Genomic DNA, 27,170 nt, shown 5'->3' on the forward strand with positions numbered 1-27,170 from the left:
CCACTCCCGATCTCCACATTGAACTTGGGAGTGGCTCTGGCTTGTCCCAACTCGCCTAGGTCCAGCTTTAAGCTGTAGACTTCCAGTTGAGCACTGGGGGCTGTCTGGCTCTCGCTTTTTACTGTTCGCGTCAACGCCCAAGCTCCACCTTCAGTCAGGTGGATCTTGGGAGGAAGACTCCACAGTAAAAAGCTAAAGCTGGACATGCCCCAGTTCTCAGTTTCATCCTGGCCTTAGTGAGGCTTGGATCAAGTTTTAAACTGCAGGCTGGAAGCAGTTTAAATCTGGATATGAGCAAGCCAAGGCCAGTATCAAATGGCCCACACCAATCCTGAGTTCCACATAGAGATTGGGGGTGGGGTGAGGTGGCTTGTTCCACTGTTGAACTCCACATGGAGTTTGGGAGTGGGGCGAGCCCTGCTCACTAGCATTCAGCTGCACCCCTGCCCCAAACTCCAAGGGAGGTTCAGGGCCAGGGTGCAGTTGCAGGGGGGGGGGTGACCCTGCAATGCACCCCTGAGGAAGTGGCACCCATGGCTCTAATACCACCACCACCACCACCACCACCACCACCACCACCCGCACCAACCTCATTACGCCACTGCAACAGGATCAAGCTGAGCATGGGGGGGGGAGGGGGCTGGCCAACTCCAGGTTTATACTGTTGGTTCTACTTCCAAGCTGCACCTGCAGTCAGATGGAGCTTGGGGGCAGAGCCAACAATAAAAGGCTAGAGCTGGTCAGCCCCTGGTGCACAGTTTGATCCTGGTCTCAGTAAGCCTTGAAGTCTGCAGTTTAAAGCTGAATGAAGGCAAGCTGAGGCCAGCATCAAAGGCCTGTACTGCTCCTGAGCAACATGTGGAGATTGGGAGGGTGAAGTGGCTGGCCCCATTCCTGAACTCCCCTTGGAGTTGGGGGTGGGCCGAGCACTGCTCGCTGGCATTCAACTGCATCCCTCCCCCAACTCCATGGGGGTCCAGGGCTGGGTTGCAGTTGCCAGGTGGGCATGGCTCTGCAATGAACCTCTGAGAAAGTGGCACCCACGCCACCGCAGCACAGTATAATGCTATAGAATCCACCCTCCAAAGCAACCATTTTCACCATGGGAACTTATTTCTGTACCCTTTCCTCATTAAGCGTGAAGATCTACCAGACCACGGCCACACAGCCTGGAAAAACAACCCCAACCAAAAGTTTGTTTTGCCTAACAATTCCATGCACATGTCATTTTTCCTTTTGTGCGTGTGTTGAGGGGTATGTCTGTAAAGCTACATCACAATTAGAGAAGCTACAATATTTGTACATTTGTGTCATTGTAGCTTTGCAGACATTTCCTTCAAAACCAAAAAAAGGAAAAATGATACATGATACATGAGCAGAATTGCTAGGCAAAACAAACTTTATTCATCTACTTTTTACTCAGAAATTACGTGCAGATGAGCTGCAAGCGGAAGAAACCTTCGTGGAAAACCTTCACCGAATGGTGGAGGCAAGAGAATCTCTGCAGTAGCACATAAAAGGCAGATGCAATTCTGAAATTGACCAGAGCTCCATCGGCCAGCAGTGGGAAAACAGAACTGTTTTGGCTGGCAATGCTTGTGTTTTCCATACTGTGGGAACACAAAAAGCCAAAACAAATATTTTAAACTGGTTCTGAAGGGTTTTTCAGGCTGTGTGGCCGTGGTCTGGTGGATTTTGTTCCTAACATTTTGCCTGCATCTGTGGCTGGCATCCTCAGAGGTGTATCACAGAGAAAAGTCTGTTTCTCACTGTGTCTACGTGAGAAGGGAAAGTTTAGTGTGGTATATTGTCCATGTCCTAGGGTGGGGAACCAATCATTAACTGTTTGGGTGGAACTTGCTATGCAAAGGTGTGGTTGAGTGCATTGTATTGCGGTTGGGGTTATCAGTCCATTTTTTAAGTACTGGGAGCCAGGCCCTGCTAATTGTCAAAGTCTCTTCTTTCTTATTGAAGTTGTCCTGGTGTTTGTGAATTTCAATGGCCTCCTTGTGCAGTCTGACATAGTAGGCTTCTGAATTGTCCAAAATTTCAGTGTTCTCAAATAAAATGTTATGTCCAGTTTTGTTTAACACATGTTCTGCATATTTGTTTAATACATGTTCTGCATATTTTAAAAACATCTGCAGGACATTTTATTTCTGCTGTGCAAAAAGGACTATTGTACCCCAATGCAGGACAAATTAGACTCATCTTATTTTTTCCTCTTGGTGTTTTTTTTAAATTCACCGTCCCTCGAAGTCAGTACCTGCTAGCTTAAAAGCAAAAAAGAAACTTCATTCTAAATAAACTGGAGTCCCCCATGAACCTCATTAGCAGGGAAAAATGAATCTTTTCCTAGCTTACCTGGAGCCAATCATCTGCTTGTACCATAGGCCAGATAAGGCTTAGCAATGCATTTGCTTACTTTCCTATGGGAGACAGACAGGTGGCTGCATTGAAGCTAGGATCCAAGCCACTGTGGGGGGTAGAAGGTAGCTATTTGGAAGCAGGCATGACAGCCATCTCCCACTAGGGTTGCCACCTGGCTAGTTTTAAACTGCTCCACTGTTTTGAAATCATCTTTAGTGTCAAGCAATGGGCAATTAAATATGTGCATATATGCAGATTAAATTAGCGCAAATTTGATCAAAGGTATTTTCCTTCTGGAAGAGGGGCCAGTTCTACCACCTTCTTCCCACAGGCAATTAATGCACAATGCCACCTTCTTACCTCTTAGCCACAGAAAGTCTAGTAAGTTCGGCACTGGAGATACAATGTGCTGGCGAACAAGAAAAATGGCACGACCAATGCTAGTAACAAGCAACTATCAGGAGATTTGTGCAGACATCTAGCCTATTTTGCAACTACAGCACACATTTGATGCATATAAATTTTTTACTCAGTATTTACAGTCTGTAACAGTCAAAATCTTTAGGAACCAACCCTCTTATCTATATGCATTCTGCTTTTGTTCCAGGCCTTTCTTCATGTTCTCCCTTTCTTCTTAATTAACAGAAAGCAGTTATGAATATTAAAGAAGAAAATTACCAACAGTGTAAATAATTTCTGAGTGTTTGTAGATTCCATATTTAGTTTTTAATTAACCCCCACTGGTTTCAAAAGAATGTTTGAGAAACAGATATCCTTTTAGAATTCTGTGTGTGAGCATGTTTGCTTTTTCTAAAAGTAACATTGATTTTTTTAAGAGCCAGAATGGTAAAGTGATTAAGAGTGGTGCACTCTAATTGGCTGCCTACTCCTCCACATGAAGCCTGCTGGGTGACCTTGAGCTAGTTACAGTTCTCTCAGAATTAGAAGTGTGCATTTGGCAAAAGTAAACTGGAAAAAATTCCAAAAAATACCTTATCAATAATTTTTTTTGGGGGGGAAGGGGGATGGTGGTGATTCAAGGGAGTCAAAAAGTGGATCCTGAAAAAATGTTGATTTTTTTTGCATTTTGTGCCACTTCAACCCCATCATCATAAAAAAAGGAAAAGATGGGTGAACCCTCTCCCTCCCCTCTCTCCCCACCTCCATTTTCCCACTGCTGGCTGGCCAGGTCCAGTGTTCAACTCTGCGCCATCACCACATGGACATCACCACATGGAAGCAGCCGCACAGAATTGAATGCTGGGTCCTGCGTTCAGCTTTGCGCTGCCACTGTTGCCTCCAAATTCATTTGGACATCAGAGGCAGTGGCACAGAGTTGAATGCTGGGCTCTGCCTAGCTGGGTCCAGCAATTAAGCTCAGTGTTGCTGCCTCCAAACTCCATGTGGATCCCCATGTGGCAGCTCACAGAGCCGAACTCTATGCTACTGCCTCTAAAGTCCATGTAGACTTCAGATGTGGCGCAAAGTTGAATGCTGGGCTTGGCCTGGCCAGGTGAAGCATTCAGCTCTGCATGCAAGCACCACATGGATCTTGAAGGTGGCAGGTGATGTGCATTCAGCTCTGTGCCACCTGCTGCCTCCAAGACTCCCATGGAATTTGGAGGCAGCTGTAATTTTGGGGGGTTGGGGTTAAGAGATCAGAAAAAAATTGAATCCTGAAAAAAGCTGGTATGCAAATCACGGGTGTACTGCCCATGGGGACTTTGGGGGGCAAATGTCCCCGAGTGGCAACCATTTGGTCACGTGGGGGGCAGAAAAATCACCCGCTGCACATGGGGCACCTCCTTCCACGGGGTCAGTGTTGCCGCCTCTCCCGCTGCCCACAGCTTCCTCCTTCCTTCCCTCCCTCCCTCTCTCTGCAGGGGATGCCCAGCACCGGTCCACAGGAAGGCAGGCAGGTGAGGGGCTGCAGTGGCCCAGCCACCACCAAAGAGGAGCCATGCCCTGGCACCCTGCATGGCCCAGGGCAACCCTCCACCTGCACCACAGGCACTGGGGGGGAGGAGGAGCTGCAGCAAAAAGAGTCTTTTTTGGCGGGGGGGTGAGGGGATGGGACTGCCCTCAAACAAAGTCTCAGAATTTGAAGCTCAAGATGCAGCCACTGCAGCTCAAGTCAGCCAAGCTCATCCTGGCGGTACCTGGAGCCCCTTCTGAGGAAAAACACCACAGCCATGCCTGAATACACCTGCCCACAGACAAAAGCAACCACTGTCTGATTCAGCTGGCTGGCATCCATGGGACCCTATGCCCCCCAACCCACATTTCTCCCAAGGAGCAGGGCCAAGGGTGAGGGCCCAGGAGGCCAGCTGCAACACTCTCTCCCTCCACCATGAGCCCGGTGTAACAGCTCCAGCCAACCCATCCTCCTCTCCCCCCACCCCAGCTCATCAGACAGAGCTCTTCAAGCCAAAAGGTTCTCTGGGCCAGGGACCACCGGCCAAGCACAGGGCTCTCTGGGGGACTGATCAGCAGAGGCCGGCTGGCAGGTCCAATGATCCGGCCTGTTAAGGGCTTTAAAGTTTAATGCTAAAAGCTTGAGCTGGATTTGGCCCTCCACCTCGAGCAAATCTGACTTAGTGAAGTCAGTGAGTGAAGGGCAGTGACCCCTGCTTAGGATAGGGCTGTAGACAGCAAGCCCAGCAGGTTCTCCCTTTCTTAACCAGCCACAGCCCTCCTTATACTTCTTGGGGAGGGGGCATGTTTTAAACACCCTTCTCAAATGTCTGGGCAGACTCCCTCCAAAAAAATATCCAGAAAAGGGGCTAGATGGTCTCCCATGGAGGGGGGGACTCAGTTCTTGCCCTGAGCTCCATTTTCTGGTGATATGCCACTGATGTGAATCTGACTTTTTGGTGGGGTTTTGAAAATTTGTAGGACTATTGAAATTGAAAAATACCAGGAAAAAATGTTGCACACCCCTGCTCAGAACTCTCTCAGCCCACATGGAGGCAGGCAACGGCAAATCACCTCTGAGAGTCTCTTGCCTGGAAAACCTTATGGGTTGCCATAACTCACCTGTGACTTGATGGCACACAGAGAGAGATACATCTACTTCATTTGTAGCCTGCCTTTCTCATTGAAAAAATGGCATCATATGATTATGATTATTATAATATACTTCCCAATGCAAACAAAGATTTCTTCTTTCTGCAATACCAAAAAAATTGGTGCCCACCCTTAGATTTATCTTGGCCTAGCTGCATGCTACCAATGGCTTGTCTAGAGGGGGCCAGAGGGGGCAGACAACCCAGGCACCATTCAGCTAGGTCATATGGAGGGTCACCTGACCCTTCCTCCCCCCCCCCCCCCGCCCGCTAGCTCACAGTGCTGCTGTCAAGACACTGGGGACTGAGATGTGGCACCACTCGGAGGGATGGAGGGATGGAGGAAAGCTAGCTGCACCTAACTTTCCTCTGTCCCTTCAAGCACTGTCGCAGCTGGGAAGACACTGGGGGCAGCAAGAATAAGGTCCCACCGACTCCCAGTGTGTTGTCAACCAAAGTGCCATTCAAAGGGGTGGAGGAAAGCGTTCTTCAGTCCCTCTGAGAAGCACAGTGACTGCTGGCTGGCAAACACTAGGGGTGGGGACAAGTACAGGGAAGGAACATGCTCCTTCCCTGGGCTTGTTCCTGCTCTCCCCCACCCCCAGCCCAGTGTGTTGCCAGCCGTGGTGCTGCTCAGAGGGATAGAAGAAAGCTAGGTGCATTTTAAAATACACTTAACTTTCCTCCATCTCCCCAAGCAGTGCTGCAGCTGCTACCAACTGGCAAACATTGGGGGTAGAGCTGTTGCCAGCTGTGGTGCTGCTTTGATGGATGAGGAAAAGTTTGTTGATTTGGTGAGGAGGAGAAGGGAGGATTGACAGGAGGATTGGCCGGGGGCTGGGTTTATAATACTATGCCACTGCTTGCTACTATTCAACAACAGTCAACTAGCAAAAGCTAATATGACGTAGCTGTTAAAGCTTCAGAATAGGGTCCAGGAGACCCAGGTTTAAATCACCAGTCTGTAGTGGAAGCTCAGTAGGTAATGTTGTGCTCGTCAGCTTAACCTACATCACCAAATTGTTGTGAGGATTAAGATGATAGGAGAATCATATAAACTGCTTGGTCCCGTGGAGAAAAGTTGGGCAAAAATGAAATGAAATGAAAGATAGATGGATGGATAGATAGATAGATAGATAGATGGATGGATGGATGGATGGATGGATGGATGGATGGATGGATGGATGGATGGATGGATGGATGGATGGATGGATGGATGGATGGATGGATGGATGGATGGATGGATGGATGGATGGATGGATGGATAGATGGATAGATAGATAGATAGATAGATAGATAGATAGATAGATAGATAGATAGATAGATAGATAGATAGATAGATAGATAGATAGATAGATAGATAGATAGATAGATAGATAGATAGATAGATAGATAGATAGATAGATAGATAGATAGATGAAGATGGGGGATAGATGGAAAATAGGATGGTAAATGGCTGAGGAGGAGAGAATGAGTCAGGGAAAGAGAAAACAAAAATAATGTGGGGAGGGGGATAGAAGGCAAAGAGAGGTGTCCACCAATTTTGGAGAGGTTCTCTACTATGTAAGTGGCCAGGAGGACCACATAACTGGGCAATAGTTTTCCTATGTAGAGGCTCGTCCTCATGGGGGAGGGGAAATATTATTATTATTATTATTTTATTACATTTAATAGACCGCCCTACCCCACAAGTCCTTATGTGTTCCCGTTTGTTGAAACCTGAGTAATAAATTCTTATAGGAAGTGGAAAATAAAGTTAATATTTTTAGAGTTAATAAAAGGTAACATTTTGTTCCTCCATTGCATCAACTTTCACTTTGTTTTATTTGTAGTTGGCAGTGTTTATGTCATTTCTACATGGAGACCACTGAAAATGAAGTTAAGCTGTAACATAGAATCAGGTATGATTTGAGCAAGAAGGATCAAAGAATACTAGATTTCCTCTCTTATGCAGAATGGCAGAAAGATGCAGGAATTCTTAGGCATTTGATCTCAATATGCTTGTGGAAAGCTTTAGACTGCACTTTCCTAAGTGCAGGAAGGGTTATGTTGCCCTCTCCCCTGTGCTTAACACCCATTAAGGTTAATTTGAGTTATCCTTGTTCACAGAGAGGAGAACATAGCCTGGAGCTGCTAGCATAGTTTCAAGCCTTCACACTAACACAAAGTATTCCCTCAGCATTTCCACACAACCATCATAAATGTATGTTCTTGGGAAACACACTGTGTACCGCAGCTGTGGTCATTTCTGTTAATGCAACACCTCCCCCTATCTCTGTACCCCTCCCCTCTGTTAAAAGGAGTGAGGGGGAAATATCTTTAACAGTTCAAGGCTATACTATGGACAAAGACTATAGCTGGTTAATAGACTTGAAAGCACAGTAAACAGAGAATATAGTTTTTTAGTTCAGCTAGCAGAGTGTGGTACTTATTATTAAGCATAAGGTGTTAAATACAAGCTAACATTCCTGTTAAGAAATTAGTTCTGGTTTATTAAAACTATTATTTTGTAAAAAAAAAAAATCAATCAGGCTAGCCAGCCTGTACTTTGCCCTTTTTTATTTCTGTTGGAATTTGAAACTTTGAATCTGAGTACCCTGCAATCCTCTGCACTAAATTAAATTCCAATCAGTTTTAAAAATCCAAGTAAAACAGCATAGGAATATAATATGTGTGCCCCGTTCACTTGGGCTAATGATGATATACTAGAGATGAGTGAACCTACCTATTTTTTAATATGTGTACTGGCTTACATTTTTTCCTAACTGTTTCAGTTCTTTGGCTTTCACTGTTGGCTTTGTTTGCATTGTGTGCACATGTTGAATGTGTTTTTATATGTAGTGGAAAGTGCCATCAAGTCACAGCTGACTTATGACAACCCCATTTTCAAGGCAAGAGACATTCAGAGGTGGTTTGCCATTGCGTGCCTCCACATGACCTGAGAGTTCTGAGAGGACTGTGACTGGGCCAAGGTCACTAGTAGGCTTCATGTAGTGTGAGGAATCAAACCTGGTTATCCAGATTTTAATCCACTGCACTTCACCACCACACCATACTGGCCTCTATTTTTATATACAATTTTTATATACAATACTGTTTTATTGGTACATAAATAATATTGACAAGATGCACCTATCAGGAAAAAAATGGTTCAAGAAACTGGTATAATGGTTCAAGAAACTGGTTCAAGAAACTGGTATAAAATAGTCAAGAGTTTGATTCTCACAAAAGCAGCAAAATCAGAAGGGGATTTCTGTTTGAAAATGCAAGGTACAAAGGCAGATGCATGTAATAACTAATCATATACATCTAAAAGCATGCATACCCATATATGCAAAATGGCAGTGCTACACTTCCCCTCTAGCCCTGTCCAGTAACTGCTTTCCTAAACAGGAAATGCCACTGGATATAAAAACATAAGAGTCCAACTGTAGCCAGCCAGTTGCTCTGGAGGACTAACAAAACACAGCACAGAGGTCGCCTTGCCCTGCTTTGCCTCCTAGCACAGAAATTCAGAGGCTTACTGCCTCCAGATATGGATGGTCCCTTTAGTCACCATAACTATTAGCTGGTGAAGGACCTATCTTCCGTGGATCCATCTAATCCCCTTTTAATGCCTTCCATGCTTATGGCTGTCATAACATGATTTAATTACTCATTAACTAAAGAAGTATTTCCTGCTGTCCATCCTGAATCAATTGTCCATAAACTTTACTGAGTAAACCCTGAATTCTAGTGTTATGGAAGAGGGCTATTGTAAATAGATATTAAACAAGTGGGAACCTGCAGGGACTTGTTGGACACATCGCATCTCCAACATCCTCACTATTTCCTCTTTCCCTTTTCTGCAAATCCCCATAGCCTCTCCCTTTTTCCTACTTTCCTCTCCCCTTCCTATCTAATAGCAAATCTACATTTATCTGTCCCTTTCTCTTCAGGTTCCCCTCTACTGGACTATGGCCCAGTTGTATGGTACTGACTGGCATGGTAGGGAGCCCTCATGGAATTGTAAGAGGTACCATATATACTCACATATAAGTCGACCCGCATCTAAGTCGAGGCACTTGAAGAACTGGGAAACCTTATTGACTTGAGTATAAGTCAAAGGTGGGAAAGGTCCATCGGAAGGCAGAGTGCTGAGCCAGCAAAGGAGCCACAGGTGGGAAAGGAGCACCCCAGAAGCCTTTGGGAGGCTTTTTAAGGAGGGGCGAGGCGGGCACACACAGGTCCAGGGAGAGGGAAGAAGCTGGGGGCCATGGAGGGTGAACAGGACGGGAGGTGGTGGAGGAGAAGGCAGAGGAGAACGGGGCAGAAAAGTGGCTGAAAGGGGGGCGACAGAGAAGAAGGCAGGAGAGAGCAAAGCAGAGAACGAGGCACAGAAAGCGGCTGAAAGAGGGGCAGCAGAGAAGAAGGCAGGAAAGAACGGAGACGGGAGAGAGGGAATGGCACACAAGAATTACCGGTAAGTGGGATCTGCGTACAAGTCGAAGGGGGCATTTTTCATCCTAAAAAAAGGGCTGAAAAGCTCGACTTATATGCGAGTATATACGGTACTTCATTTATACCCCACTTTCCTCCACTAGGGGAACCAGCTTGCTTTATTCTCCTTCCTACTTTCTCTCTGTACAACAATCCTATGAGGTAGGTTTTTTGATGAATACAGGAGATTATTAGAAAGAAATATACCATCAACTGGAGAACAGAGAGTTTTAGAAACCTCTTAAGGAGGACTCCACCAATCATATTAAAATGTTATTAAAGTTACAACACAGGAACAGCCTTGTTAGGCTATATTAATGAAAAGTGAAAATTATTAATATTAATAAATGAACTCCCAAGGGTACCCGTATTTTATAGATTACCCAAAATACATAACTGGGTAAAACCTGCCCCCCACCGAGGAGACCAATAATATTGAGTACAAAGTCAGCTCTACGTCATTGTCAGTATATGTGGATTTTTTTTACAGTCAGCAGTTTAAAAAATACCAACTTATATTTCTGATACTAGGAACTTTATTCCTAAAATTGAAGGGATCACATTTTTTTGTTACTCTGGATGTGAACAAATATACCTCATTAAGAGGCTATAGCGGTAGTAGAAAATGTTTTGGACACCTGCATTAAAACTGATCCACCAACTTTTTTTTCTGGTGAGTTTATATGATTTGGTGGTGGAGAAAAATGGTTTTAGATTAGATTTTTATTTTTATTTTGCAAATTTAAGAGCATGACAATGGACGTCCCCCAGCCCCAACTTTAGCAAATTTATCTGTGTCTGATTTTGAAGCTAAATTTATTTTGAATAACTTTAATTCCTATTGTAATTTTATTTTATTTTATAAATATTTGACATTTTATAAATATTTACCAATCCATTATTAATGAGGTTTTCCTAAAATAGATTCTTCACACAATGATATCAAATTTATAGGGAATTTTAGATCTAAGGACATACGCTTTTTGAATATTACAGTTTATATGGATAAACATAACAGATTACATGTATCTTTATTTAATAAACCTACAGATTGCAGCTCATTACTACATTATCATCCAGTTCCCTTAAAAATAATCTACCTTTTGGGCAATTTTTGCATATTAAAAGAAACTGCTCCTTTAAGAATAATTATCAGTATGCAGCAAAACACTTATGACTACAGTTATTAGACAGAGGATATCGTGATATAGTAATGTGAAAATGAGGGCTGATAATTACTAATGCTGTACCCTTTTAGCTAGAAAAAACCTCATCAGGAGTCTAAATGGGCTATTGGCTTCTGATACTCTGCTTTGAGTTCAAAGATTAAAAAGATAATATATTAATATTGTCTTCTGGTATCTGCAGTTCCAGGCTGTGCTAATCTCCCATTATTGGGTACAGCAGGAGTAAGAATTTAGGGGATTTGCTAATACGCTCTGCCCTTAAATGACTGTCCAGAATGAAGCTGGTGGTAGTGTGGGACAAATGATGCTGCCTTTTTTGGACAGTCAAAAAAAAGATAGCAATATCTACTTTAGATTATAAGGCGAAGAAGCCAGGGTCAGAGGCCAGGGTTAGTAGCTGAAAAATGCTAATATTGCAAGTACATGCAGCAAATACCTGGTGTTTATCAACCCGGAATAGATAAGTTCTATCTGTGAATGAGGTCTGTGTTCTTTGTCTATTAGACCAATTATCTGTCATTTTAAAAACACTGCCTTATGTGGAGCAACCAATCAGCATTAGTCTCGGCTTTCTAGGTGGTAGAGAAAAATGTACAAAGGAATGTCTTTGTTCTCTGTTTTTTGAGACACGCATGCTTATTTGAGTGTCTCTGCTTTCATTGCAATAAAAGCTACTGTATTATATAATCTGGAAGAACCTACATTTAAGAATATTGATTTACACAAATGACTGTTACAGATAGAATCTAAATATATTTTGAATGGCAATCTATGGAACCTGCAGGTCTTAATTCTGTTTTTGACTGGTCAAATTACTTTTAAATATTCTAATTAGATTATAAGGGCTACATGGCTCAGCTGGGTCTCATCAATGGACAATAATATTTAACTGTAAAGTTGGAAAGGAAAATCTTCAAGTCTTGAGAAGAAATATGTGTGTCTATACATTCTGTTGGGCAAGAATTGCAGCACTGTAATAAGTAATTATTTATTAATACTGTATAGTTAGGTTATTATGATGTTTAAATAATATCAAGTAAAATAGTCTCACTGCAAATTTTATTTTGTAGAATCAAAATATCTGAGGACTGTACTCAGGATTACTATTGAGATAATAAGGGATTCGCTCAGGTCCCTGATACGAATATTTATACATTGAAAGGGATTTGTTATTTTAGAATGAGGATTATTTCATTATACTTAGTATGATCCTGCATTTATATGGTAGAGGAAAGTTGGAAGTAATCTTCTGATGAAGAAATAGTCAAAAACAAGCTGAACCTAGGCTTGTTAAAAACCCTTGACCTGTTAAATTACATTAACACTTGACTTGTTATATCACGTTGTGGAATGGGTAAGATACAGTTTTCTAACATGTGGCCTTGAACACTTGAACTGAGGCATTACACATATATATGTTAAAATTTTGTAAAACAAGTGTGGTAATTAACATTTGGCCTGCTGGATTGTTGTAATAAAACTTTGTAGGACAAATACTAAGTTGTTTATTATGTATAATTAAGGTCAGTTTGAGATTTTTTTTTTAAAGTAGACAAATTCATATTGGCATATTTCTTCATTGGCTATATTTTTGGTATTTATAACTTTCAGTTGAACCTCCAGGTAGAATCTGAAAATCTCCCAGAATTACAACTGAACTCCAGTCAACAGAGATCAGTCCCCCTTGAAAAAAAATGACTGCTTTGGAGGGTGGACTCCATGGTATTATATCTAGCTGAAGCTTCCCTCCACCCCATAAACTTTGCCTTCCTCAGACTTTACCACAAAATCTCTAGAAATTTTCCAACCTGGAGATGGCAAAGCTACCGTGTTTCTCCGAAAATAAGACAATGTCTTATATTAATTTTTGCTCCCAAAGATGTACTATGTCTTATTTTCAGGGAATGTCTTATTTTTCCGCTCCACAGCTGCATGCTCTGGTGTTCTGTTCGACGGGCATGCTTCCAAACAAAAACTTTGCTACGTCTTACTTTCGGGGGATGTTTTATATTTAGCACTTCAGCAAAACCTCTACTATGTCTTATTCTCAGGGGATGTCTTATTTTCAGAGAAACAGGGTAGTCAGGTCTTTTCCAGTTAGTCTTCCTTCAAAAGCCAAAATAGGTCTGGAAAGCACCCTGCCCTCTCCTTGTGCCTTTCTACTCATAGAAACCCCTATCTGGAATATTGTGGTTGCCTAGACATTGATTAAAGCTACAAGTGCCCCTTTTGTCATTTTCATGTTTTTTTAATTCCCTCATTTTTTTTAGATTTTCCATTTTTCTGCAAATCTGGGGTCTTTTTCAGGTTTGTAGAAAGATCTGTCTTGCCTGCTCACAGCTCCAATCACTAGATTTAAGTATCCTCAGATGTGGCTGACCTCTCTATTAGCACATTGGTGGAGATGATGGTGGTGATTATGATGGCAGCATGTTGTATTTCTATCATCAGTTGCCCTGGTTACTCCTGGCGAATAGAAAGTTGGACTAGAAATCCTCTAAATAAATCAAATAGTGGAATGGGTCTGAGAGTCAAACTAGATGTGACAGAATCTCTCAGCATCTGTGTAAAGCTGAGGGTGGGAGGTTCCTGATTGGCATTGAGGCACATGGAGGAAGAAAAAAGGAGTTTCAATTTTTTCTACATTGCACATAAACTTTGGGTCCTGCATTGTTGCTAGCTCTTTATAGACAGCAGACATGTTTTTCTTCAAAGGACTATGGCAACACGAAGGTGGCAAAAACAGAAAAGGAGGAGAGATGTCACAATAAAAAATAAGAAAGAAACTGCAAAGTTAAGACCTTTAAACAAAATATAAACAAATAACCATGCATAAATATAAGCTTATATGTTAATGTGCCAAACAAAAATCCAAAGGCACATCTAACATCCTAAAATAGGTTCCAAAAACACTTTGAAAGGTAATGAATGGCTAAATAATAACCATGTAATATATAGTATGTTGTGAGAGTATCAAAAATACCACTTAAATACACATTTGAATGTTACATAAACCTGAAGATTACATAAATTGCATAAAATAAGCTCCTGGGTAGTACTCCTTTGGAAGCATGAGGGAGGTGGTCACTTTCAACTGCCAAAACCATGCAGAAGTATAAACATCATATGCCCGTTCATCTCCCTTCCCACTGACCCTGATCCAAGTTAATGCCTTGAACAGCTATAATTCATAGATCTTCTAGTATTTTGTCTATTTTGATCCCCCCCCCACACACACATACATATCACTGTTTAGTTTGTGAAATGAACCTTACAAGTATACAAGACCACTGCTGTATTTATGTATGAAATACTGCAGGTTAATATCGCCACAAAAAACTCCAGATGTATCATCAACAGAGTGTTATTTCACTATTCCAGCATTGCTGAGCTTATTTTGAAACAGGGAAGAAATAACCTTTATTTTGGAATAAGGTGGTCAATAGGATAAACACTAATTTATGTTAATCAGGTCTACAAACCCTGCTCCCACCCCAATCCACTAAGATGATACCTGGCTTACATACATACACACATTAATGTTACTGCATTTAAACAGCATGCTAACATCAGGTAAGCAATTTATTTAATTTCTTCATTTTAGTCTGACTTTTTCACTTATACCGGAGGAAAGAGAATTAAAAAAAAATACAATCAACAGTGCAATAAACAGGATTATAAAATTAGACTAGTGTACTAAAAAGTATGCTATGTGTAGCAAAATAGTATTATACGTACAACAGACAATGAAATCAAACTGGATTACAAAGTTAGAGAAATAGTTCAACAATGCTATATGCCCATCATACCCGCTGACACCTTTCTTGATGCCTGCCAAGTGTTTTCAGAAAGTGGGCAGGGCCAGGTGGAGCTTTTGCCCAGCAAGTCTTCTGACTGGCCATTACATATTTGATCTTTGCCATAAGGCCAAGAAGGAGCCACTGGAGATTTGATTGGCTGGGCAGATTTTTTAAAATGTTACTTTGGAGAGCTGTGACCACAGCACAAGGATCTTCACTGGGTGACTGAAGGAAAGCTCCTGCTGCAGCCATTTTATTACTAGTTTAGCATCTTGCAGCAGCCATTTGGTGGCTGTATCTACCATGCTGTGTCAAAATTCTAAAGATGCCTATAGCTCAAAAGGTTTAGGAGCCCCTGTGTTATTTGCAAGTGTATGTCACTCACAACCAGTCATTAAAGTGTTCATTATCTGTGTGTAAACAGGATGTTGAGGTCATATTCTAATGAGCTGACCTATTGATTAGTTATTGGGCAGTTTGATAGCCATTGCTTACATGTTTGTACATGTTTGTGAGCATGTACACCTGAAGTCATAAAGTTAACTTGTTTTTTTGTTCTCTCACACTTAAACTCACACTGTGATTCTCCATTCTTGCCATGTAAATATGTAGATATGTAACAGTACAGCAGTGGCGTACCACTAATGGGGACATGGAATATCCCATGTCCCCAGGCACATGCCATTTTGTTACGTGGGGGGCACTGGGTGCCACTCGCGTGACAAAATGGTGTGCACCTGAGCTGCACACTGCTGAGCCCCGCCCCCTCCCAGCCTCCCTGCAGGTCGGATCCTGTTGGCCTGCAGGGAGGCGGGGGAGGGGCTCACAACAGGCAACTGCAGCACCTGCCTAGGCCACCCACTGCAGCACCCCACCCATCCTCTCTGCAGGCTGCCCTGCAGGAAGGTAGAGGGTGGGGCGCTGTGGCGGGCAGCCCAGGCGCAGGCTGGCCCAGGAGCTGGCCTGCTGCCGCCATGCCTGTCCAAGCCCCCCAAGCCCAGGCCTCCCTGCTGGCTCCCATAAGTGGGGAGCGGGGTGCACAGGGTGCCGGGTGGGGAGTATGCTGGAAGGTGGTCACAGCCCTTGGTGCCATTTAGGGCCCATATGCCACTACAGTACAGTATAGTATTTATGGTTTTTTCTCCATGTTGCCCTATCCTTTTAGCTAGTAAATATTTATAGCGAGCAACTCACTAGTATCTGAGTATTTATTAGTATCTGCTAAACTCTGCTAATAATGAGTATCCATCCACCAACACCCTTGCATATACATTGAACAAAGCAGTAAAAGAGTAATTGACAATGACCTATTCCCTTTATAAAAACACCATCAGGAACAATTTCTTTTCCATATTCTGTAAAATGATAGACATTTATCACTTCCTTTCACTGTACTACACTGCAAATTTGGGAAAAGGAATTATTTTGCTACTGTCTCTTCCTGCAAAGAACTCAGAGTTCCTGGCATAGGTTTACAAGCCATCTGGCATTCAGGCAGAGCTTAGCAGCAGACCCATGCAGCTTCATCACCAGCATGCCATGAGTTTAGACCATTATCAGCAGACGCACATGCTGTGGTATCATGTGAATGGCCTGCCATGCAGAACAGTTGCCACAGTAATTTGTCTATAAGCAGCCACCACATGGAATACTGTATGGCCTAGTCCCTGTGACAAAGATTTTGAAACAGTGAGGAATTCTGTCTTTCTCCAACCTATTTTCTCTTTTATTTCAAGTTCCGTGGTTATTCTATATCTAAATTTTTTGTAAGCTATTTTAATATATCTGTTGACTATTAACTGTTTTTTGCAGTTTGTGTTTGGAAACTGTTTTTGCTTATTACTATTATTGTCTGTGGAGTTTTAAGTATATTGCAAGCTGCCTTGAGAAACCAGCATTAGATGGAAGGGTAGGAAGAAATATTTTAATAAAAGTAATAAAATAAATGCTGGTCACCAAAACTCACATTGTACATGCTTGGGGGGGTGGGGGGGTCATGATTAGGATATCAAACTTTTAATAATAAAATACAATGGGGAGTAGAAAAATATTTAACCCTTTCTCCCAGTCATTTTCCCAACTACACTCACTACCCTCCCTAGCCTGCAAAAGAAAAATACCGGTATAGCATGAAAGGTAAGGATTAAATATCTCCTCCACCAGCACTATTGTCCCAATCAAACATGGCACACCCTTCCCTCAAATAAACATTCAATCACCGTGCCTTCTGCCGCTAAACAGGCAATAAAACTAGCACTATATTGAGCAAGTGAAATTTAATGAATTAGTGCCATAGTGGGATAACTTATATAACCAAGAATCCGCATACATCACAAGCAAGTAGTTTGGCACTTATGTATTAAATTTCACTTGCTCAGTTATAGTGCAAGTTTTCTTGCCTGTTTAGCAGCAGAAGGTACAGTGACTGAGTGTTTGTTTGGCTTCTGACACACACCCCACACTCACCCATGACTGCATGTTATTTTTGAAAAAGGCACTAGGAGATCCAGCGATAGACCCATTATCTATATATCTATTTCACAAGTATGGCCCCCATCAGTGGATATATAAATCCATAGATCAAATTCAATTTGAGTTGACTTTATTCCTGCAAACTTGGGGTACTCCCCCCCCCCTCTGGTTTGCTGAAAAAAACTGATATCTAAAAATACATTGGGGGTACATTCATCCTCAAAATAAAGGGGGAGAAAGAGATGGGGGAATATTGACAAGAAGGGGGAAGTTGACAAGTTAGGGGATAAAAAGGGGTGAAATAGAAAGGGGTTAAGTTGACAGAGAGGAGAAAGGAAGGAGGGAAACATTGACAGAGGTGAGAAAGAGGGGAAAGATTGTTAGAGCAGGGGAGACAGAGAAAGAATTAAAGGGGAGAACAGATGCACCCTCACTGCACTTTTTTTGTGGATTCTCACTTGTAACATATAATTTAAGTACAAACCTTATCACTTATCTGAAAAATTAGGACCAAATTCCATGGCAGAAAATAGAAATAAAAATAAATAGACTGCCTACCCCAGCGTAACAGAACAACCTGTCAAAGTTTGCACTTTCATCTCAGAAGTATGATTGGATAACAAGTGAGTATGTTCTTTCTCCTTGGGATCTAAAATCATGTCCCTCAGAAAGTAACTCCTCTCATTCCCATTAACCTCAGAAAGAAGGTACAGCTCTCAATTCTAGATTCTGAGAAAATGTAATTTTTTGCTATCTTGAAACAGCAACTACTATATCCCACTGTGTTTTTGGTGGCAATCCATATATGATTTTTAAAAATACAGTCTAATCCTCCATCATGTATTTCCTTTTACAAGTTAAATATTTCAGGATGTGCAGACAGTAACTCTCAATGGGAGCAAGGTTTGCCCATGTCTTTTAGCAGCACAAGCTATTTCAAGCCGTATCACTCACCCAGCTTATGTATGTTGACACAGTTTTCTCAAGCTTTGCTGTAATGGAGAAGGTCCAGTCCACATTCCTCAGGACAATTTTTCAAGTGCCACTGTGTCTCAAACATGACCTTATGTTTTGAAGCCGGCATAATTAAAGTATAGGCCAGAGTTTGTATCTTAGTCTTATATCTACTGGCTAAAACTGGTCTTTTTCCCTAAAGGTCTTGTTCCTTTGGTATTAGAGGATAGTTTTGTATTGTCGTGAAGTAGATCCATAAGTTCTAAATTATAACCATATAGTCTTCCCCAACAACTGTTTCTACCTATGATCAGGCTACTGTGTTCCTTGAACAGCATATACTTGATGTGGAGCATCAAAAAGATTTCAAGATGGCATGGAGGTTATTCATTGATTCAAGTATAAGGTATCAGGTCATTCTGATGCCTTACCTTGTGTCTCTGGAAAATCCAGGACACAGAAGAGTTTTCACATAGTGGCAATGTGATACAATTATTGATGGGAGATACAAGAAAATACCTTTTGAAGAACACCTGTGTCCTTGTGGGAATGGTAGTGTTACAATGCTGAGTATGTTCTGTTGAACTGTGCTTTTTACATACAGATTTGGACTCCCCTTATAACATCAAGGCTTTTGGCTCATCCCAGATAACAAAATCAGGTTTTTCTTACACTTGTAATTTTTTATAAGAATTCTGAAATAACACACAAGGTGGCTAAATTTGGCATGGCAGCAAGCAAGATTAGGCCTCTAGTTAACTCTGTGTGATAAATATGCCCCTCAACTGTATGATTAATACTAGTGAGGTGTCAGGAGGATCTCTCCTAGCATCAAAGGGAGCTCTGTCGTGTTAATGGATCTTTACTTTTCGCTTCTTTGCCTTTCCTTGATCTTTGCAATGTAACTAAGTAGACATACCCAAGAGCCGGATGTGGGTTTATCTTTCACACCAACCTTGAGGAAAAGTGATCATTGTTACATTCCTGTGCTATTCCACTCTGTCTTTGATATAGTGAGAAAAAGGGAGGGGGGAAGAGAGCAGGCTTGGAGGGGGGGGGGAGGTTATACCCAAAGACAGTTCACCATAACTGGCTCCCTCTAGCCATGCCATCTGATGTCTGTCAATAAAGGCTTCTGATTCTAAAATCCAGAGTCTGGTAATTATCTACATATCCAGGGCTTGACATTAAGCCAGTTCTCTCTCTAACACTCCACACAATTGCTTATACCCATGTCTGAGGATGGGGCTACTTATGGGACTAATGGAGTTGTTGGGGAAAGGGAGCCCATCATTCTTCAGGAAGGGGACAACAGCAATGGTGCAGGGGGTACTGAGCCACACAACCTCGTCAAGGCAGGAGACAGGGACAACCAGGGCAATCCAGAGATCCCCGATGACCCAAGTTCACGAACTCACCAGAATCCCCCCCTCCTGATCTTTCATCTAGCAGTAAGGAAGAAAGACCTTCAAGCACGACAGGAGGGTCATAGAGAGTCCACCTGTTTTTCGAAACTGGTGGATGAGGACAACTCTGATATGGAAGGGGACCCAAGATACCCCTCAACCCAAGCACCGAAACGGAGCCCTGACGTGTGGAGGTGGGAGAAGGAGGAGATGCAACAGGAGATCCAGATGCTCCAGTGGCAGATGGCCCTTCTTGCCTGACCCATACTGGAGATGGCACCAACAGTACCTCCCCCTCAAGGCGATGGGGGGACCCAGGGACCCCAGGGGGGCACCACTTAGAGGCACGGGGGTCAGACAGGTGCCTGGAGATGGGACCAGGGCATCTTGCACCCATGGGACCAGGGCATCTTGCACTGCCAGGGCCGCCGGTGCAGGCCCCACCACCACAGGGGCAGCTGCTACCAGAACCCGCAGCCAGATCACAGTAGAGGAGGAAACTAAAAGCGTCAGCTGCATTGGCTCCCAGTAGAGTTCCGGATCATCTTCAAGGTGTTGGTGTTGACCTTTAAGGCCTTACGCGGCCTGGGACCATCGTATCTTCGAGACTGCATCACCCCATATGTCCCTGTACGGCCTCTTCGATCAGTTGAGGCCAACCTACTTGTGGTCCCTGGCCCCTCGGTGATGCGGCTGGCCTCCACACGGGCCAGGGCCTTCACGGCTCTGGCCCCGGCCTGGTGGAACGCTCTTCCTCCAACTGTCCGGGCCCTGCGGGACCTTGGTGAGTTCCGCAGGGCCTGTAAGACGGAGCTGTTCCGCCGGGCCTTTGGAGGAACCGGCCACTGATGGTGCCTCCCCCTTTCATGGCCCTCTGCCTCATGGCCCTCTACATCTGGGACCTGCCATTCCTCCCTCTTGGGGAGAGGATTTCAAATACGGAGCAGCTGGATGCCATTTATATTTATTATTGTATTTTTATTGTATTTTATTGTATTGTATTTATAAGATTTAGCTTTTACTGTTTTATTGCAGCTTTTAAAGATTTTGCCATTTTATTATGTTTATTGTTGTACACCGCCCGGAGCCCCTCGGGGATAGGGCTGTATAAAAATCTAATAAATAAATAAAATAAATAAATTTTCAACAGCAACTCTGACAACCTACCGTATTTCCTGGTCCAAGGAGAAGCCTACATGCAGGCCAACAGTGATGACTACAAGCGAGATGTTGACCAGATCTACAAGGTGGGAGTCCCAATAGAGGGAGAAGTACCAGCCTGGTATATAGATCTCTTCCGAGGCAATGCCCCTGAGCTTCAGTCCTTCAACTTATTCATGCTCTGTTTGAGACAGTGATTTGAGGACCTCTTCCTAGAAGACAAGGCTTGCCAGCAACTACAGATGCTGAAACAGGGCAGCCAATCAATGACCAATCATGGGGCCAAATTCTGCCAACTGGTGACCCGCCTGCAAAACTGGCCCAAACATATCTTGGTGCACATGTTCAAAAGAAGAACTCAATCCAGAAATATTGCAATGGGCTATGGTAGCTAGGGACCCAGACACATTGATGGGATGGATCTGCCTGGCCAGCAATACAGAGGCTCGCCTACAAGCCATGCAACAATCTAAAAGAAAGGAAGGCCCACGGGAATGATCCCCACCATCCCGGAAGAAGGGGGGAGACTTTTATAAACTGGGGAGGGCTGTGGTGGAAGGAGAAAAACTGTACATTCCTCTGCAACTCAGAGTGAAAATTCTACGGGGGGGGCACAATGCTAAGTCAGCTGGGCACTTTGACTTTGTAAAAGCACTCCATCTGCTGCAGAGACAGTTTTAATGGTGAAGGTGAAGGCAGTTTTAGCAGCTTCCTGGAAAGTGATTTCTATGGACTTTATCACAGACTTGCCCTCTAGTAAAGAAAAATCAGTGATCTGGGTGGTGGTAGACCTGTTCTTGAAACAAGCTCACTTCATCTGAATGCTCTAGCCTCCCGACTGCTAAAAAATTGGCCAGCTGTTTGCGACTCTACTGCTTGCATGCAGCCCCTTAGAAAATCATTTTGTTTTTGTTGCCAAGTAAACGCAACTTGCGTTGCATTTCTACTGCTTGCATGCAGCTCCTTAGAAAATCATTTCAGACAGGGATAGCCAATTTGTGTCTAGGTTCTGGAAGCAATTCCTGAAATTGTTGGGGATAGAGCATGGACTATCATCTGCCTATCACACAGCCACTGATGGACAAAGTGAATGCACCAATGCCACCCTGGAACAACATTTGTGCTGCTATATAAACTACCACCAGGATAACTGGGTGGACCTCTTGCTGTTCGCATATAATAATGCATACAATGCAGCACTGGCAAAAGCACATTCAAAACAGTATATGGGCAAGCAGCCAAATCGTTTTCATTCTTGGGCTAGGAGGTGGAAGAACTGAGGGGCTTAAAGGAGTTGGTGGCCTCCATCCAAGAATCATAGGGCCCCATCCAAGAGGCAATGCAAAAGAATCAAGCTGACAAACAGAGGCAGGGGGTGGAACTGGAGGTGGGAGGTTGCATTTACTTGGCAACAAAAAACCAGTGGGGAGTACAAGGATGTAAAAAACCTAGGACACAAATTTGTGGGACCATTTAAGATTGTGCGTAAGATCAATGTAGTGATGGTAGAATTGGACTACCAAAGAGCTTACAAAAAATACACCTTGTGTTTCATTGCAGCTTGCTGAAGAGGACACCCCCACCAGATGTGTGGCACCCTCACCATGAACCCCCTCCACTAGTAAAGGTGGGAACCAAGATCCACCAAGAGGTGGAAGCAATTCTAGACTCCCACATTTACCAAAAGTGTCTGCAATATCTGGTGACCTGAACCAATTACTTGCCCACATTCAATGAATGGGTGGACGCCACACGTTTGCTCACCCAGGATTGTTTGTGCTTTCCACTGTGCTTATCCCGAATGGTCGAAAGGGGAAGGGGTGGCATAAGGGGAGCAGAATGACAGGAGAAACTCTCCTGGCATCAATGTGAGCTCTGTCATGTTAATGGATATTTACTTTCACTTCTTTGCATTTCCTTGATATTTCCAATGTAGCAAAGTGGAGGCACCCAAGAGCCGGTCACGGGGTTATCTTTCACAACAGCCTTGAGGAAAAGTAATCGTTGTAACGTTCCTGTGCTATTCCATTCTGTCTTTGATATGGAGGTGAGAAAAAGGGAGGGGGGAAGAGAGCAAACTTCGGGAGGAATAAAAGGTTATACCCAAAGACAGTTCGCCAGAACTGGCTTCCTCCAGCCATGCTATCTGATGTCTGTCAATAAAGGCTTCTGATTCAAAAATCTAGAGTCTGGTAATTGTCTACAGATCCAGGGCTTAACATCAGGTTACTTGTGGTTGGATTTGATATTGTTGTTTTTATACTGTAATTTTTCAAAAATCTTGTGCTTGTCATTGACTGCAAACAGACATTGATTGATTATTAAGGGGTCACATCAGTATCAATGAACTCGTGAACTGATCATTTTAGTTCTTCTCTTTAATGGCACTTATTCTAGGACTAGAACTCACTGGAGCTTGTCTAACAAAAGAATGGTAGAAATTGTTTTCTATCTTGCTACATAAGGTGGTTTTCATGTTAACTAGTCCATTAGCAATCTGCTGTGACTATGCATTACAAGTTAATCTTGCCTCAGGCAATGTTAATTTAGGTTTCCTTTTTAACGGCAACTCCTCAGGGTTAAATATAGATCATGCAAGACAAATATTTTCATGTCTAAATTCACATATGCCCCCCTTTCTGTGCATTTCTAGTTTCTATAAATCATTTATGTTTTTACGTTCATAACTATGGAAATTTCCAGTTATGTTGACTGTATATCTTAAATATATTGAACAACATTCTCTCAGAGTCCAAACATAAAATATTTGAATAGTTTGTTATTAACAGTTCCTGTGAAGTATTATGAGACTCTGGACTAAATCCCTTCGGGGATGAGGCGGCCTACAAATTTAATAAATTAATAAATAATATAAATAAATAAATCCAAATCACTGCAAGTGGACCAAAGCAAGCAAAGTGGGATTTTCCTGCCTCCTCACTCCTGCTACTGCACACTGAGCCATCTGAATCTCCGAACATCATAAGGAGAGATAAAAACAAGCCCTGCAGTGAGAGGGGAAATAACAAAAATTGCATCCCCCTATGCTGTCAATTGAAATGCGCTGATGCTGCTGTAATGTAATGGCACCTTTACAACCAACCTCATGTTCTTTATCGTTCACAAATGTTGAAGTCGTGTCAATGTAACAGCTATAATTATTGCTCTGGAAATATGTATTAGCCAATCAGGAAACAAAATTACTGTTTGGCAATGTCATTTATAATAACTTTGCTGTCTGTCTCTTACACACAAACTTTTCTGTTTATTCCCGTGTGAATGTATATGCATCAATAGAGGGTAACCATTCATTCAACTGATAAAATGAGCTGTCTCCCACAAAACTTTAGACACATTAACTTTGTAAAGTGTCTGTGATGCCACAAAACTTTTTGTTAGTATGGCAATAAACATGACAGAATACGAGTTATGCACAGAAGCAATTTGAAAGTTTGTTGTTGTTTTTAGTTTACCTACCTATTTGAATACATGGTGTAATACTTAGCACTCATGGAGTATTTTGGGTACCTAAAGCCCTATATACACATCTGAGCTGAGAAATCAGAAAATGTGGCTTGCTTAAAGTTAGTCTATGAGTTCAGGATAGAAGAGTTGGACTTGAGAACTCTCTTCTGGCTATAACACAACATTCTCTCAAGTTGCGTTGCCTGCTCTGGATTGGAAAATTCCTAGAGATTTGGGGGTGGAGTCTAGGGATGACAGAGTTTGGGAAGGGGAGGGTCCTTAGCAGAGTATAATACTTTATAGGCCACCCTCCAAAGCAGAATCAGGTAAAACCTACAACACCAAGGTTAAGGGGAAAAAACAATAAGTGCAAGCACTGAATGTGAAACAGGAGCTTGCATACATGCCAGAACATACAAGCAAGACAAATGAATGCAAACATAAGAACCCTAAGAAAGTGAAATAGCATATATACAAATAAACAGAAAAATACAAAATGGGTAATACTCCAGCTTCATGGAAGTGTAAACTCAGTACTCTGATCTTCTCCCTCCTGTGACCAGTGGACATCGCAGTTGCCAATGGATGGCCCTTGCAGCAGTACCCCAGCGGCGCTGCCACAGGGTGTATCTGCACAGATCCAGGGACTGGTGTCAGAACTATGTCTTGCCATATTGGGGTGACCAGTGGCTACGTGGGATGAAACTGTTGCAATTTCATTGCTAAGGCGCACCTAAACGTGCGCCATTTCCTTGTATTCCTGTAGCTTCGTATTCAAGAAAAAAATTAAAAAGGCATGCTTTTGCCCACTGTGAGTCTCCTGTTCTGCGCATGGGCAAGATGCTCAGGCACAAACGGGAGAGTCAAGCCAGGTTAGGTTTCTCCACAATTCTAGGTTCATTCTGCGTTCAACCTAGGACAGGAGAAAAAGCTGTGCCTCCCTGGTGGATTCAAAAATTCAATGGGAAGGGGCAGAGCTGGAACAGACACGAGTTGGACTCGGGTGCCATGGGGAGTTCCAGGGGCAATCCTAGGTCGATCCTAGGATGATTCCGCAAGTGGAGAATCGACCTAACAGAGACAGGTACCTCATATATCATAAAGAAAGATCCTCCTGGTATCAGTCACAGAATCCTAGGCTCCAGCATTCAGTAAGCCTACAAAGCAGTTCCCAAAACGGTCACTTTGGAAGTAACTAAGCCCTTCATTCTGTGTGCAAAAGGGGTTGTTTATCTGGAAATCCCTGGCTTCTTTGGATTCTGTGACTGGGCTCCCCATAAAAATTAATTGATATGGACAGAACCCAGGTGTTTCCTTTAATCTTCAAAAATAAACATGTTCATTTCATTTACAAAGATATTTATTTGCACAAATATGTAAGTGTTACTCATGAGTACTAATCAACACTTTGAAAACCACTGAAGCTTTCCAGTTTTTATTCTCATGACATTACTCTGATGCACTGTTTTTCCTAATTTTGTTAGTGAAGTCCTTCAAGGATCAAATGACTGAAGCCTAAATTGTGTATGACTTCTTGCATTTGTAAGATTCGTAAAAGCTTCATCTTTCTGTCACTTTATTGTCTAACAGGATAGTCCCCTCAAGAAAGCATTGAGAAAAAAAATTAAATGAAAGCCAGTACTTGTCAAGCATGAACAGCTAGGAGTGTGAAAGTAATACCTCTTACCTCATAACATCTCAAAAGAAAAATCCACTGACCTGGAGAAGTCAGATTATCTAGAACAGCTGCTGTCCCATAGTGGTTAGAAAAGAACCATGTGAAAAGATGCTGACCTTCATATTATACATGAAAGAAAGGTTCCATGATGAAGTAGACAGATCCTGCTCTAGAGATCAGAAACCGTATACAGTTTTGCCCACCACATGGAAGTTAGGTTGAAAAAAGAAGAAGAAATTTGGCAAATATCATGTACCTCATACCTGATATGCCCAGATCAAATTTATTTCTTCCAGATAGTGGCTAGTGGTCACAATTCTTAGAGATACCTTTACATCAAAAATTTTCAGTTGCTGTCATTTGGGAGGGAATTAAAGCACAAACCAATCTTATTTATGTGTGCAGTTGACTATATCCTGAAGTTTGAGAATTTCTAAGTTACTAACACATTAAAGATCTAAAAAGATGATTGGATGCAATACTGACAATATCATTCTGTGATGTATGGTAGGCCATAAAAATTTTGGTGCCTTCAGGATACTGAATGTAAACATTTTGGTGAGGCCCAAACATGAATTCCCACTTCATGTCATTTGGTCTGCAGCCACACATTTGGAGGTCCTCAATCTTGATGAAGCAGCATTTGGTCAACTAATTCTAGATCACTCCTTTCAACCTGCTGAAATGTATGCATACATTTATGTCAACAATTAACTACTAAACTATGAATAAAGCTTGCAAAACTATCTGAAAGAGAAGAAATAAATGTGCAGTCGTTGCTAAAAACAAACACACACATACACATCTCCAGCCCCATAATTGGAAACAGGCTTCTGGCCACATTTTACAGGAGCTTCTCTAATGAAACCTTTAGAGAGCTTAAATAATCTTTAGCTCAACAATTCAACTTTAGGGTTCTTTTTCCTGCTCTTTTCAGATGTTTTCCCCAAGGTGTCTTTGCAGAGAGAATACCTTTATGGCTGGACAAGTTCAAACACAACTTTAAGAAAATGTGTTTCAAGTAACTTTTACAAGCCGAGGTTGGCACCTTACTGTTCCACAATGTCCCTAGCAGGCAAAGAAAAAAAAGAAAAGAAAAGAGTGGATGCAAGAGAGAAAAAAAAAATATTTAA

The sequence above is a fragment of the Sphaerodactylus townsendi genome, linkage group LG02, assembly GCF_021028975.2.
Source record: "Sphaerodactylus townsendi isolate TG3544 linkage group LG02, MPM_Stown_v2.3, whole genome shotgun sequence".
In the NCBI taxonomy this organism is placed as follows: Eukaryota; Metazoa; Chordata; class Lepidosauria; order Squamata; family Sphaerodactylidae; genus Sphaerodactylus; species Sphaerodactylus townsendi.